The following is a 13,279-nucleotide window of genomic DNA, read 5'->3' as shown; positions in this document are numbered from 1 at the left end:
GTTTTCTCTTTCCCAAATTTTCAGGGGTCTTCTACGAGGACTTTCATTTCCTTTTTAAACACTCTTACCTCTCCTGACGTTAATGGTGCACTAACAAATCCAATTTCATTATTTCCTATTGGTACCTCTCTCAAGGGCATCATTGTCTTAGGAGACTCTCTATCTCTATCGTCGTCGTTATCGTCGGGTTTAGGGGTGGTCCTTCTTGCTGTCCTTAGATCATATTTGGATCTTTTTCTCCTTGGTTTTTGACTCTAAATCCCAATACTCCAACATCCGTCCCAATGGACTTTCTGGAGGGATGTTACCGGCAGACTTTCCTTGTCTCCCATCGTCTTCCTTTTTAGACGATTTATTTCCCATGGTCTACAGTATTCACCTCCTAACTGAAGGGTCTTGTACCCTACGGTATTCACCTCCTAGCTGAAGGGTCTTGTACCTTACGGTACTCACCTCCTAGCTGAAGGGTCTTATACTGCAGGACTGTAAAATTCACTCCTCAAGGACTTTTAGTAATTAGAAGGTCTTATCCTACAGTTAACCATAAGTCACCAAGATAATACTTAAAAGTCGTTTTTCTTACCTTGGTCCGTGCACGGAGTTGCCTGACTTCACGTGTGTACCTGCCGCACTAAATACTCATTCAGAGTGACTTCCCTAGGATCGTTTTCAGTCGATTACTCGGGTCCGCTACCGACGAGAGAAACGAGACCGTTTTTAAATTAACGGGACGCGTCTTCTTGTCTGTCGTCGGCCGCGGTCCCGGCAATGATGAAGAGATCCCGGACGAGCCCCCAATTGTGAGAAACGTAGCCCACTTAATAATAATTTACACCAAGTCAAACTCTGAAGAAGTAAGTTTATTTAACGTTCTTGCAAGATCGGGTGTCCTACAAGCAGGCACACCGATCAACATATTCAGTTCATGTTAATACAATACAAATCCATTTGTCCACGCCTTTATTTTACATTATTGGTTATAACGTATTATGACACTAACCTATCCTATGGTTGCTACAGTCTCCTCATCTGTTTACTTCTCCCCCTACTCTAACTTTCTAGCCCCTGACTCTTGTTTTTGTTTTACCTTATTTGGCTCTCCATTCTTTTGCAAGCCTCCTGTGTGTGTGTTAACTTGCAGCTGTCAGTTACTCATTCACTACATCCTTTGTTCTAACTCTTGCTGTTTTTCTTTTCTCTGCATGAGCACAATTTTTAACTGCCGTACTGTCTCAAGGTCTTTACTCACATCCCCTTATCAGTTCCCTTGTTCAGTGATTTCATTATGTTGTGTAGAAATGACTACTTGGTAATTTTCCACAAGCTGTGGAAACAACATTTCAGTATTTTTTATTCTCACAGCCTCCTCATCTCGAGAGACAATGGGTAAGCGCCTGGAGATGGTCAGTGGTGTGTGGAGCAGCACCTGGAGTGGCTATAAAGGCCAATTCTAGAGTGACAGGCTCTTCCACAGGTGCTGCAGAAAAATTTGTTGTCGGGGCTGTTACACAGTTGGCTCTCCCCTTGCGCCTCTGTCTTTTTTCCTGCCAACTACTAAGTCTCTTCGACTCGCCACAATTTAGCCCTGTCTTTATGGCTGCCCGCCAGCTCTGGCGAACGCTGGCAACTGACTCCCACGACTTGTGATCAATGTCACAGGATTTCATGTCGCGTTTGCAGACGTCTTTAAAGCGGAGACATGGACGGCCGGTGGGTCTGATACCAGTGGCAAGCTCACTGTACAATGTGCCTTTGGGGATCCTGCCATCTTCCATGCGGCTCACATGGCCAAGCCATCTCAAGCGCCGCTGACTCAGTAGTGTGTATAAGCTGGGGATGTTGGCTACCTCAAGGACTTCTGTGTTGGAGATACGGTCCTGCCACCTGATGCCAAGTATTCTCCGGAGGCAGCGAAGATGGAATGAATTGAGACGTCGCTCTTGGCTGACATACGTTGTTCAGGCCTCGCTGCCATAGAGCAAGGTACTGAGGACACAGGCTTGATACACTCGGACTTTTGTGTTCCGTGTCAGTGCGCCATTTTCCCACACTCTCTTGGCCAGTCTGGACATAGCAGTGGAAGCCTTTCCCATGCGCTTGTTGATTTCTGCATCTAGAGACAGGTTACTGGTGATAGTTGAGCCTAGGCAGCTGAACTCTTGAACCACTTCCAGAGCGTGGTCGCCAATATTGATGGATGGAGCATTTCTGACGTCCTGCCCCATGATGTTTGTTTTCTTGAGGCTGATGGTTAGGCCAAATTCATTGCAGGCAGCCGCAAACCTGTCGATGAGACTCTGCAGACACTCTTCAGTGTGAGATGTTAATGCAGCATCGTCAGCAAAGAGGAGTTCCCTGATGAGGACTTTCGGTACTTTGGACTTCACTCTTAGATGGGCAAGGTTGAACAACCTGCCCCCTGACCTTGTGTGGAGGAAAATTCCTTCTTCAGAGGACTTGAACGCATGTGAGAGCAGCAGGGAGAAGAAAATCCCAAACAGTGTGGGTGCGAGAACACAGCCCTGTTTCACGCTGCTCAGGATAGGAAAGGGCTCTGATGAGGAGCCACCATGTTGAATTGTGCCTTTCATATTGTCATGGAATGAGGTGATGATACTTAGTAGCTTTGGTGGGAATCCAATCTTTTCTAGTAGTCTGAAGAGACCACGTCTGCTGACGAGGTCAAAGGCTTTGGTGAGATCAATGAAAGCAATGTAGAGGGGCATCTGTTGTTCACGGCATTTCTCCTGTATCTGGCGAAGGGAGAACAGCATGTCAACGGTCGATTTCTCTGCACGAAAGCCACACTGTGCCTCAGGGTAGACGCGCTCGGCCAGCTTCTGGAGCCTGTTTAGAGCGACTCGAGCAAAGACTTTCCCCGCTATGCTGAGCAGGGAGATTCCACGGTAGTTGTTGCAGTCACTGCGGTCACCTTTGTTTTTATACAGGGTGATGATATTGGCATCGCGTTTGTCCTGAGGTACTGCTCCCTCGTCCCAGCACAGGCATAGCGGTTCATGTAGTGCTGAGAGTATAGCAGGCTTGGCACTCTTGATTATTTCAGGGGTAATGCTGTCCTTCCCAGGGGCTTTTCCGCTGGCTAGAGAATCAATGGCATCACTGAGTTCCGATTTGGTTGGCTGTATGTCCAGCTCATCCATGACTGGTAGAGGCTGGGCTTAGTATAAGTAGTGTAGGATTAGTATAAATGGGTGGTTGATGGTCGGCACCGACTCGGTGGGCCAAAGGGCCTGTTTCAGTGCTGTATCTCTAAACTAAACTAAACTAAATAGAGATTCATCAGTGAGCATCACTAAATGGAGGAGAAAGAGGGACTGGTCAATGTGCGTCTCTAAATGGTGAATACATGGGGATTGGTCAGGGAGCGTCTCTAAATGGAGGAGAAAGGGGGGCTGGTCAGTGAGCGTCTCTAAATGGATACATGGGGATTGGTCAGGGAACGTCTCCAAATGGAGGAGAAAGTGGGAACTGGTCAGGGAGCGTCTCTAAATGGAGAACAACTGGAGACTGGTCAGAGCGTCAGTAAATGGGGGGATATGGGGACTAGTCAGGGAACATTTCCAGATGGAGGAGAAATGGGGACTGAATGGTGGGGAAGCTTCAGAGACACAGAGTATAGGCCGGAAATCCGTTTAAAAAACTCCAGGTACCACATTTGCAGCTGCGGGTTTTCTCCCAGTAACAGGCCCAGTTTAACGGCCGCCAGCTTCCCTGCTCTTTTGGAGGAAACTGGCATTAATAAACTGTAAGGTCAAACACTATATTGCCTTTGCTCAGGACTATTTGCAGCAGGGAGCAGGGCGCATATGCAACCATCCTGGGCTCGGAAGCAGGAGGAGAGAATGTTGTGAATTTCCATCCTGAACTGACAGTGATGGCTTTTGTAAACTCCTTTTACGGGGGGTCAGCAGGGGAGGGTTTACAGATGGGAAACTGAAACCAAACACCACATCAAGATCTGACAGAGTCACTCGATTCATCAGGACCTGAATAACATCAGGCTTTGAATGTGGAAGGAGAAATTGTTGTTCGTTCTGTCTGTAGGGAATGATTTCAAACATCAGTATAACTGGAAAAGCACTGAGACACACACACACCCAAGTGAGAGTTTTCCAGTGCACTGACTGTGGAAACCAGTTACACAGCCTGAAAAAAATCGCACATTCATAGCGAGGAGAAACTGCACACATGTTCTGTGTGTGGATCAGACTTGAACTGATCACCCAACCTGGAGAGACACAAGGACACTCGCACCACGGAGAAACATTGGAAATGTGGGGACTGTGGGAGGGATTCAATTCCCCATCCCGGCTAGAAACTCATCAACACAGTCACACTCGGGAGAGGTCATTCACCTGGTATGTATGTGAGTAGGGATTGACATGTTCATCCAACCTTTCTTTGCATCAGTGAGTTCATACTGGGGAGCTACCATTTAAATGTTCTGAGTGTGAGAAAAGCTTTAAACACACAAGGGGTCTACAGACACACCAGCGAACTCACACTGGGGAGAGGCCGTTCACCTGCTCCGTGTATGGGAAGAGATTTGCTCACTAATCTGCCCTGCAGAGACACCAGCGAGTTCACACTGGGGAGACACCATTTACCTGCTCCATGTGTGGGAAGGGATTCACTCAGTCATCCCGCTTCAATGAACGCCAACGTATTCACATTTATAACAGACCTTTTCACTGTTCTGACTGAGATGAGATTTAAAAGTAAAAAGGATTTACTGACACACCAATGAGTTCACACTGGGAAGAGGCCGTTCACCAGCTCAGTGTGTGGGAAGGGATTCACTCAGTCATCCCACCTGCTGGGACACCAGTGATTTCACATATAACTGTAGAGGGTGGATTCTGCTGTTAATTACATCCGGAACTGAACCATGACTGGAAGCCTGTCTCCAGTGGGGTTCCACAGGGCTCAGTACCAGGTCCCTTGTTTTTTGTGGTACAGTAAAAGCTTTGTTATCCGTCATGCGCTGGACCTGAGAGGTGCCGGATAATCAAATTCCGGTTAATCAAGAGTCATGTTACCAAGACAATACAATGTAATAGTTTTAATTTTAATAGAAATTATTATATCAAAGAAGAAGATGTGCAATGCAGAAATCCTGAGGCAATAATGATACATAGAATTCTTGAGGAACAGTAAACGTAATGTACAAATTACACTAAAACACTAGATGTAGGCGATGGGACAGAATCTCGACTGAGCCTAGGGCAAACCCTGGAAGTTTTCTTGAAAAGATTTCAGATATCAGTTTGCCTACTTGCCTCATGTCTTTTTTGCATGAAAGTAGAACAAAATATGTAGCTGCATAAACTCGTGTGCAGAATAACAAGTCTGCCTTTCAGCAAATTTGATTCATGTATCAAATGCTGATGCAGCTTTCCCCCAAGTTATTTTCTGTTCCTCACTAAAATCTTCTGCCGAGCCTTCTTCAGTTTCCTTAGACTTCTCAGGATTCTGGACACTGTTATTTCCACATCACTAACAACATGTGTCACTTCAACCTCCTTGTCAGCTTCAACCCAATCTTCTACATCATTTTCACTAAGCTGTTTGATTGAGTTTGGAGAAGGAACATCCCTCAGCATGTCGAGAATTTGTGATTTTTTATATATGTTGAACATTAAAGCCTCCAAATTCCTCTTCATCAGAAGACACTTCTGCAAACATAACACTGGGCCACAGTTTTCTCCGAGCTCTCTTAATGTTTCACCTTTAACTGAGTTCCACGTACAAACCACATTGGAAATTACATCTTTAAGTTCTAATTTGATTGAAAGAACTGTGGCATTAGCTCATGCAAGCACAGTTATTTTGGCTGTATTTTGCTTCAAACCTGCAGCACTGGATTCACTCGCACCAGCTAGGGTAGAATTAGACAAACAGCACCAAACATAGGTATGTTTTATCTGTGTTATAAATGTGTTCTGGGGATAGATCATTTTCAGCAATTAATTTGTTGAAGAAATCACAATATTTTTCTGCAGCCTCATGGTCAGCTGATTTTTGTTACCAGTTACATCCAGCCTTCTTATGCCATTCTGCTGTTCAAAGCAAGAAAGCCATCCATTGGAAAATACACATGGTTCAGTCAATTCCAATTGCTTATGAAAGTCTTTCGCCTTTGCAATGAGCATTGGGCCTGAGACTGGGGCGTTTCAATGTAAATCATTGCTACAATACATTGTCTGGCTGCTCTCATTTAGGTTGATGCAGAGGACAGTGTTGTTCAACAGCTATATTAGTCTCAGAACGAGCAACGAATTTCAACAACCGGTCTTTTTGACCCTTGATGTCATATATGGTTGATGAACCAACATTATATTCATTCATTAACACATTACAATTTCCACCTTTTTCAAGAAACCTGCAAATATCTATTTTCTGCTGTAGCATCAACACAACCTTTTCCCACTTTCCCCCTTTTCCTGTCAATACTTTATTGGATGCTATAATGGGTGGATGGGGAAATAAATCACCAAACTGCAGAAGCACAGTGACACAACAAGATGAACTGCCAGCAGCATCACTAAGATGACTATCAGCAGCACCACTAACTGCAGGACAGTAATACCCAGAACAATCAACTGCACTTGAAAAAACTCAGTATTGGGAGACGACCCTCCGAGGTTTTCAGAAATTCCAGATAATAGAACTTTTGAGTTGGTCAATTGCCGGATAACAACATTTTTACTGTGTACACCAATGCTTTCCACATTAGAGTCATAGAGTTATACAGCACAGAAACAGGCCCTTCAGCCCATCATGTCTGTGCTGGCCATCAAGCACCTATCCATTCCAATCCCATTTTCCAGCACTTGGCCCATAGTCTTGTATGCTATGGCGTTTCAAGTGCTCATCTAAATATGTCTTAGGGGTTGTGAGGGTTCCTGCCTCCACCACTCCTTCAGGTAGTGTGTTCTAGATTCCAACCACCCTCTGGGTGATTTTTTTTCCTCAAATCCCCTTGACGTCTCCTGCCCCTTACTCTAAATAGATGCCCCCTGGTTATTGACACGTCCACGAAGAGAAAAAGTTTCTTCTATCTAACCTATCAATGCCCCTCAATTTTGTTTACCTCAATCATGTCCCCCCTCAGCCTTCTCTGCTCTAAGGAAAACAACCATAGCCTATCCAGTCTCTCTTCATAACTGAAATGCTCCAGCTCAAGCAACATCCTGGTGAATCCCCTCTGTACCCTCTCCAGTGCAGTCACATCCTTCCTGTAGTGTGGTGACCAGAACTGTACACAGTACTCCAGTCTAACTAGTGTTTTATACAGCTCCATCATAACCTCCCCGCTCTTATATTATATGCCTCGGCTAATAAAGGCAAGTATCCCTTCTGCCTTCCTAACTACCTTATCTGCCTGTGCTACTGCCTTCAGTGATCTATGGACAAGTACACCAAGGTCCCTCTGACCCTCTGTACTTCCTAGGGTCCTACCATCCATTTTATATTCCCTTCCCTTGTTAGTCCTCCCAAAATGCATCACCTCACACTTCTGAGGATTAAATTCCATTTGCCACTGCTCCACCCATCTTACCAGCCCATCTATGTTGTCCTGTAATCTAAGGCTTTCCTCCTCACTATTTACGAACCACCAATTTTTGTGTCACCTGCCAAGTTACTGATCATACGTCCTACATTCATGTCCAGATCATTAATGTACACTACAAACAGCAAGGGTCGCAGCACCGATCCCTGTGGTACACCACTGGGCACAGGCTTCCACTCGCGAAAACAACCGTCGACCATTACTCTCTGCCTCCTGCCACTAAGCCAATTTTGGATCCAATTTGCTAAATTGCCCTGGATCCCATGGGCTCTTATCTTCTTAACCAATCTCCCATGCAGGACCTTATCAAAACTTTACCAAAGCCCATGCACACTACATTAACTGCCTTACCCTCATCTACACATCTAGTTGCCTCCTTGAAAAATTCAATCAAGTTATTTAGACATGATCTCCCCCTGACAAAGCCATGCTGACTATCCCTGATTAATCCCTGCCTCTCCAAGTGGAGATTAATCCTGTCCCTCAGAATTTTTTCAAATATTTTACCTACCACTGATGTTAGACTCACTGGCCTGTGATTACCTGGTTTATCTCTGCTACCCTTCTTGAATAATGGTACCACATTCGCTGTACTCCAGTCCTCTGATACCTCTCCTGTGGCCAGAGAGGATTTGAAAATTTCAGTCAGAGCCCCTGCTATCTCCTCCCTTGCCTCACATAACAGCCTGGGATACATCTCATCTGAGCCTGGGGATTTATCCACTTTTAAGCCCGCTAAAACAGCTAATATCTCCTCCCTTTCAATGCTAATTTTTTCAAGTACATCATAGTCCCCCTCCCTGATCTCTACACCTGCATCGTCCTTCTCCATAGTGAACACAGATGAAAAGTAATCATTTAAAACCTCACCTATGTCCTCCAACTCCACACACAGATTGGCACTTTGGTCCCTAATGGGCCCCACTCTTTCCCTGGTTATCCTCTTGCCCTTAATATACTTATAAAATGCCTTGGGATTTTCCTTTATCTTGCCTGCCAGTGTTTTTTCATACCCCTTCTTCGCTCTCCTAATTACTTTTTTTAAGTACCCCCCCCCCCCCCCTACACTTTCTATACTGCTCTTGGGCCTCCACTGTTTTCAGCGCTTTGAATCTGCCATAAGCCTCTTTTTTTTTCTTATCCAATCCTCTATATCCCTTGACTTCCAGGGTTCCCTGGACTTGTTGGTCCTACCCTTCACCTTTACGGGAACATGTTGGCTCTGAACTCTCACTATTTCCTTTTTTAATGACTCCTACTGGTCTGATGTAGACTTTCCTTCAAGTAGCTGCTCCCAGTCCACTTTGGCCAGATCCTGTTTCATCATATTGAAATTGGCCTTCCCCCAATTCAATACCGTTATTTCTGGTCCATCATTGTCCTTTTCCATAACTACCTTAAATCTTACAGTGTTATGGTCACTATCCCCGAACTCCTCCCCCACTGACATCTCTACCACTTCTCCACCAGCTTCATTCCCTTGGATTAGGTCCAGTACCACCCCTTCTCTTGTAGGACTTTCTCCGTGCTGGCTCAAAAAGCTCTCCTGAATGCACTTGAAGAATTCCGCCCCATTTAAGCCTTTTGCACTAAGACTATCCCAGTTGATATTAGGTAAGTTGAAATCCCCTACTATTATTACCCTATCATTTTTACACCTCTCTGAGATTTGCCTACTATCTGCTCCTCTATCTCTCCCTGACTGTTTGGAGGCCTGTGGTACTTTCCCAGCTAAATGATTGCCCCCTTTTTGTTTTTAGGTTCTACCCATATGGCCTCATTTGAGGAACCTTCTAAGATATCATCCCTCCTTACTGCAGTAATTGACTCCTTGATCAACGGTGCATTGCCATCTCCTCTTTTACACCCTCCCCTGTCATGCCTGAAGATTCTATGCTCAGCAGTATTGAGTTGCCAGTCCTGCCCCTCCCTCAACCATGTCTCTGTGATAGCAATAATATCATATTCCCATGTGCTAATCAATGCCCTCAATTCATCTGCTTTATGCGTCAGACTCCTTGCTTTAAAATAGATGCAATGCAGCCTTGCATTATTCGCCTGTGCCTTAACATGTAGGGAACGTGATTAAGAAGTTGAGACAAATAGAGGCTGTGTGATTTCCAGTGAGGAAGAAAGCAATAGACTGCAGGAAGATATCAATGGACTGGTCAGGTGGGCAGAAAATGGCAAATGGAGTTCGATGCAGAGAAGTGTGAGGTAATATGTTTGGGGAGGACAAACAAAGCAAGAGAATACACAATAAATGGTAGAATACTGGGGTGTGTAAAGGAACTGAGGGACCTTGGAGTGCATGTCCACAAATGTGTACAATTCTAAAGGGGGTGCAGGAGCAGAGGGAGCTAGGTGTATATGTGCATATGTCCTTAAAGGTGTCAGGACAAGTTGAGAGAGGGGTTAAAAAAGCATACAATATCCTGGGCTTTATTAATAGGGGAATAAGAGTACAAGAGCAAGGAGGTTATTTTAAACTTGTATAAGACACTAGTTCGGCCTCAGCTGGAGTATTGCATAAAGTTCTGAACACCAGACTTCAGGAAAGATATGCGGCACTGGAGAAAGTATGGAAAAGATTTATGAAAATGGTTCCAGAGATGAGAATGTTTTCCTTGGAGAAGAGAAGGGGTCATGACAGAATAGATAGAGATAAACTGTTCCTACTCGTGAAAGGATTCAGAATGAGTTGGCACAAATTCAAAGTAATTGATAACAGCAGCAGAAGTGACATGAGGAAAAACTTTTTCACACAGCAAGTGGTTAAAATTTGGAATGCACTGCCTGAGAGTGTGGTGGAGGCAGGTTCAATTGAACAATTCAAAAGAGAATTAGACTATTATATGAACAGGAAGAATATGAAGTATTATGGGGAGAAGGCAGGGGAATGGCATTCAGTGAATTGCTGTTTCTGAGAGCCAGTGCAGGCATGATGGACCGAATGGCCTCCTTGTGAGCTGTAACAATTCTGTGATTCTGTGAAATGACAAATGGAATTCAATGTGGAAAAGTGTGAGGTAATGCATTTTGGGAGGGCAAAAAAAAGGCAATGGAGTCCACAATAAATGGTAGGATATTGAGAAGTGTAGAGGACCAGAGGGGCCTTGGAGTGCATGTCCACAAATTCCTGAAGGTGACTGGACAGGTAGGTAAGGTGGTTAAAAAGGCAAATGCGAAGCTTACTTTTATTGGGATAGGATATAAGAGCTGGGAGGATTGACTGGAATTGTATAATACTGGTTAGGCCACTGCTGGAATACTGTGTGCAGTTCTGGTCACCGCATTACATGAAGTACATGATTGCATTGGAGAGGGTACAGAGGAGATTTACAAGGATGTTGCCAGGATTGGAGAATTTTAGCTGTGAGGAAAGATTGGTTATGCCAGGATTGTTTTTCTTTGGAACAGAGTAGTCTGGGATGTATAAAATTATGAGGGTCTGAGATAGAGTGGATAGGAAGGAGATATTTCCATTATCAGAGAGGTCAATAACCAGGGGACATAGATTTACAGTAATTGGAGAAGGATTGGAAGACAGTTGAGAAATCTTTTCACCCAGAGGGTTGGGGAGTTGGTTTCTGGAACTCACTGTCTGAAAGGGTGATCGAGGCAGCAACCCTCATCACATTTAAAAAGTACTTGGATATGCAATTGAGGAGCCGTAACCTACGAGGCTACAGACCTAGAGCTGGAAAGTGGGATTAGGCTGGATAATACTTAACGGCCAGCGTGAACATGATGGGCTGAATGGCCTCCTTCTGTACTATAAGTTTTCTAAGTTTCTATTCTGACAGTTGGGGTTTGTTTCTGCTAATGTGAATAATCCCTGTAACTTGGCTGGAGTTTAAAATTCTGGATAAATGTAAAAAAAATAGGTTTCTTTTAAAAACACTGTTGTAGATTTGTTGTCTTTCCCACCTGAGTGTTTAGCATCACCTGGCTGGATCTCAGAAAGGACAATTTGGGGGGAGGATCGTACGGCAGGAACAGAACTTCAGCCTGAACACTGTCCTTCAGGATCACACTGAGAGGGACAAACGGCACTTTGGTCTTTCTCGTCTCTCTTCACTGACAGCAAAGTCCCTGTGTGGGTTAATCCTGAGGCCTGTAAGAAATGTGTCCCAGCCGCTCTCTTCCATGTTCAGAGCTCCTGGGCACAGAACAGAAGGCTCCTTTACAACTGTGTTTAGAGTCAGGAAGAACAACAGTGAATGCTGGAAATGTGCTGTCAAATCAGAGATTGGTGTAAAACTGGGATCTGTTCCTGACTGAAAGTGAAACGGCAGGTTTAAGTTTCCAGTCTGAAAATGACTGTGGTAATTATTCTACAAAACGTTAATGTGTTTGTGTGACAGTCCCGAGTCTACCATTTTAAAGCAGGTGTTAACTCATTTAAAATATATCTGTTTAAAATAAATTGGTTAAAGTCTGCAATAAAATAGCAGATGGAGGAGTTTACAGGAGCCTGTTAACTGCTGGTACAATTATACAACAGACATTCAATCTCCAGATTAAGAAGGACCTGCAGCGTGGTTCCAGGAATTCCCTGTTTCTTTGATGTTTGAGTCTTAGACACCAGGATAACTAAAAATACATGATCCAGAATATCCAGGATATCTAAAAATACATGATCCAGAATATCCAGGATAACTAAACATACATGATCCAGAATATCCAGAATAACTAAAAATACATGATCCAGAATATCCAGGATATCTAAAAATACATGATCCAGAATATCCAGGATATCTAAAAATACATGATCCCTATAGTTCCTCAGTGATCACTCCTGCTGTGGAATTCCACCATTGACCTTGCTGAAGTTTTAGGTTCAGGGAGTGGGGCCTCCAGGAGTGGACTGTAAGAAAGCTGGGTTTCAGTATCCTGACAGATACATGGTGAGGAACCAGAGGAATCCTTACTAAGAAACTGTCTGGGGTTTTACCTGTCAATGTAGGTCTAGGGGTGAATGATCCCTGACTCCCCGAACTGTCTTACATTGAACCCAGTCTGGAACAAGATGAATTCAGTTTCCAGAAGAATAGGGACAAATATCACCCACCATTGAGGGAGATGGAAACAGCCATTTGGAGAAGCTGAGAGATCTTTGGAAAAGAAGATGGTGCATTATTGTGGTGAAAATAGTGAAATCTTTTCCAGCTCCATCAGGAGTCAGAGACATAGTAATATAGAGTTACAGAGAATTACAGTGAGTACATAGAGTCACATTGAATTGACAGCAGTGGTTCTCAAAGATTTTTGGTTGAAGGATCCCTTTTCAAATGGATTAGTAATCACAGACCCCTCCCCACCTAAATTATACTATTATCTCCTTGTACATTTACATTTCTGAATGTAAAGTTCATCAGTATCCTGTTAAAGGGACTCACAGGAAAGTTTACCAGGGCTGTCTGATATAGTGAACATTGATGTGATTGGTGATGTGAAAACTTTTATCCTCCCTTCAGCGGAAAGGTAACTCGACAGGAAATATCCACTGAGTCTCATTGTAAAATTAATTAAATAATGAAAATGCTACATTTGAGTTTAATTCGGTTTTATATCTCCTCCCAGTGGGCCTGTCCTGTCCTGTCACTGCTGGGTCAGGACCTATCCAGTTCCACCAGCCCTGATAACATGGACCATCTCAACATTCATGCGTGAGAAAGACAA

The 13,279-nt window shown here is 44.1% G+C and overlaps 1 pseudogene; it reads right to left on the bottom strand.

Moving 5' to 3' along the window:
* Positions 1 to 5,910: 5,910 nt before the first annotated feature.
* Positions 5,911 to 7,794, bottom strand: LOC137348811 (jerky protein-like; annotated as a pseudogene).
* Positions 7,795 to 13,279: the final 5,485 nt, after the last annotated feature.

The sequence above is a fragment of the Heterodontus francisci genome, chromosome 34 (assembly GCF_036365525.1).
Source record: "Heterodontus francisci isolate sHetFra1 chromosome 34, sHetFra1.hap1, whole genome shotgun sequence".
NCBI classification, from domain to species: domain Eukaryota; kingdom Metazoa; phylum Chordata; class Chondrichthyes; order Heterodontiformes; family Heterodontidae; genus Heterodontus; species Heterodontus francisci.
Note: the sequence above shows the minus strand (reverse complement) of the source record. Positions and strands in the feature narration are given on the sequence as shown.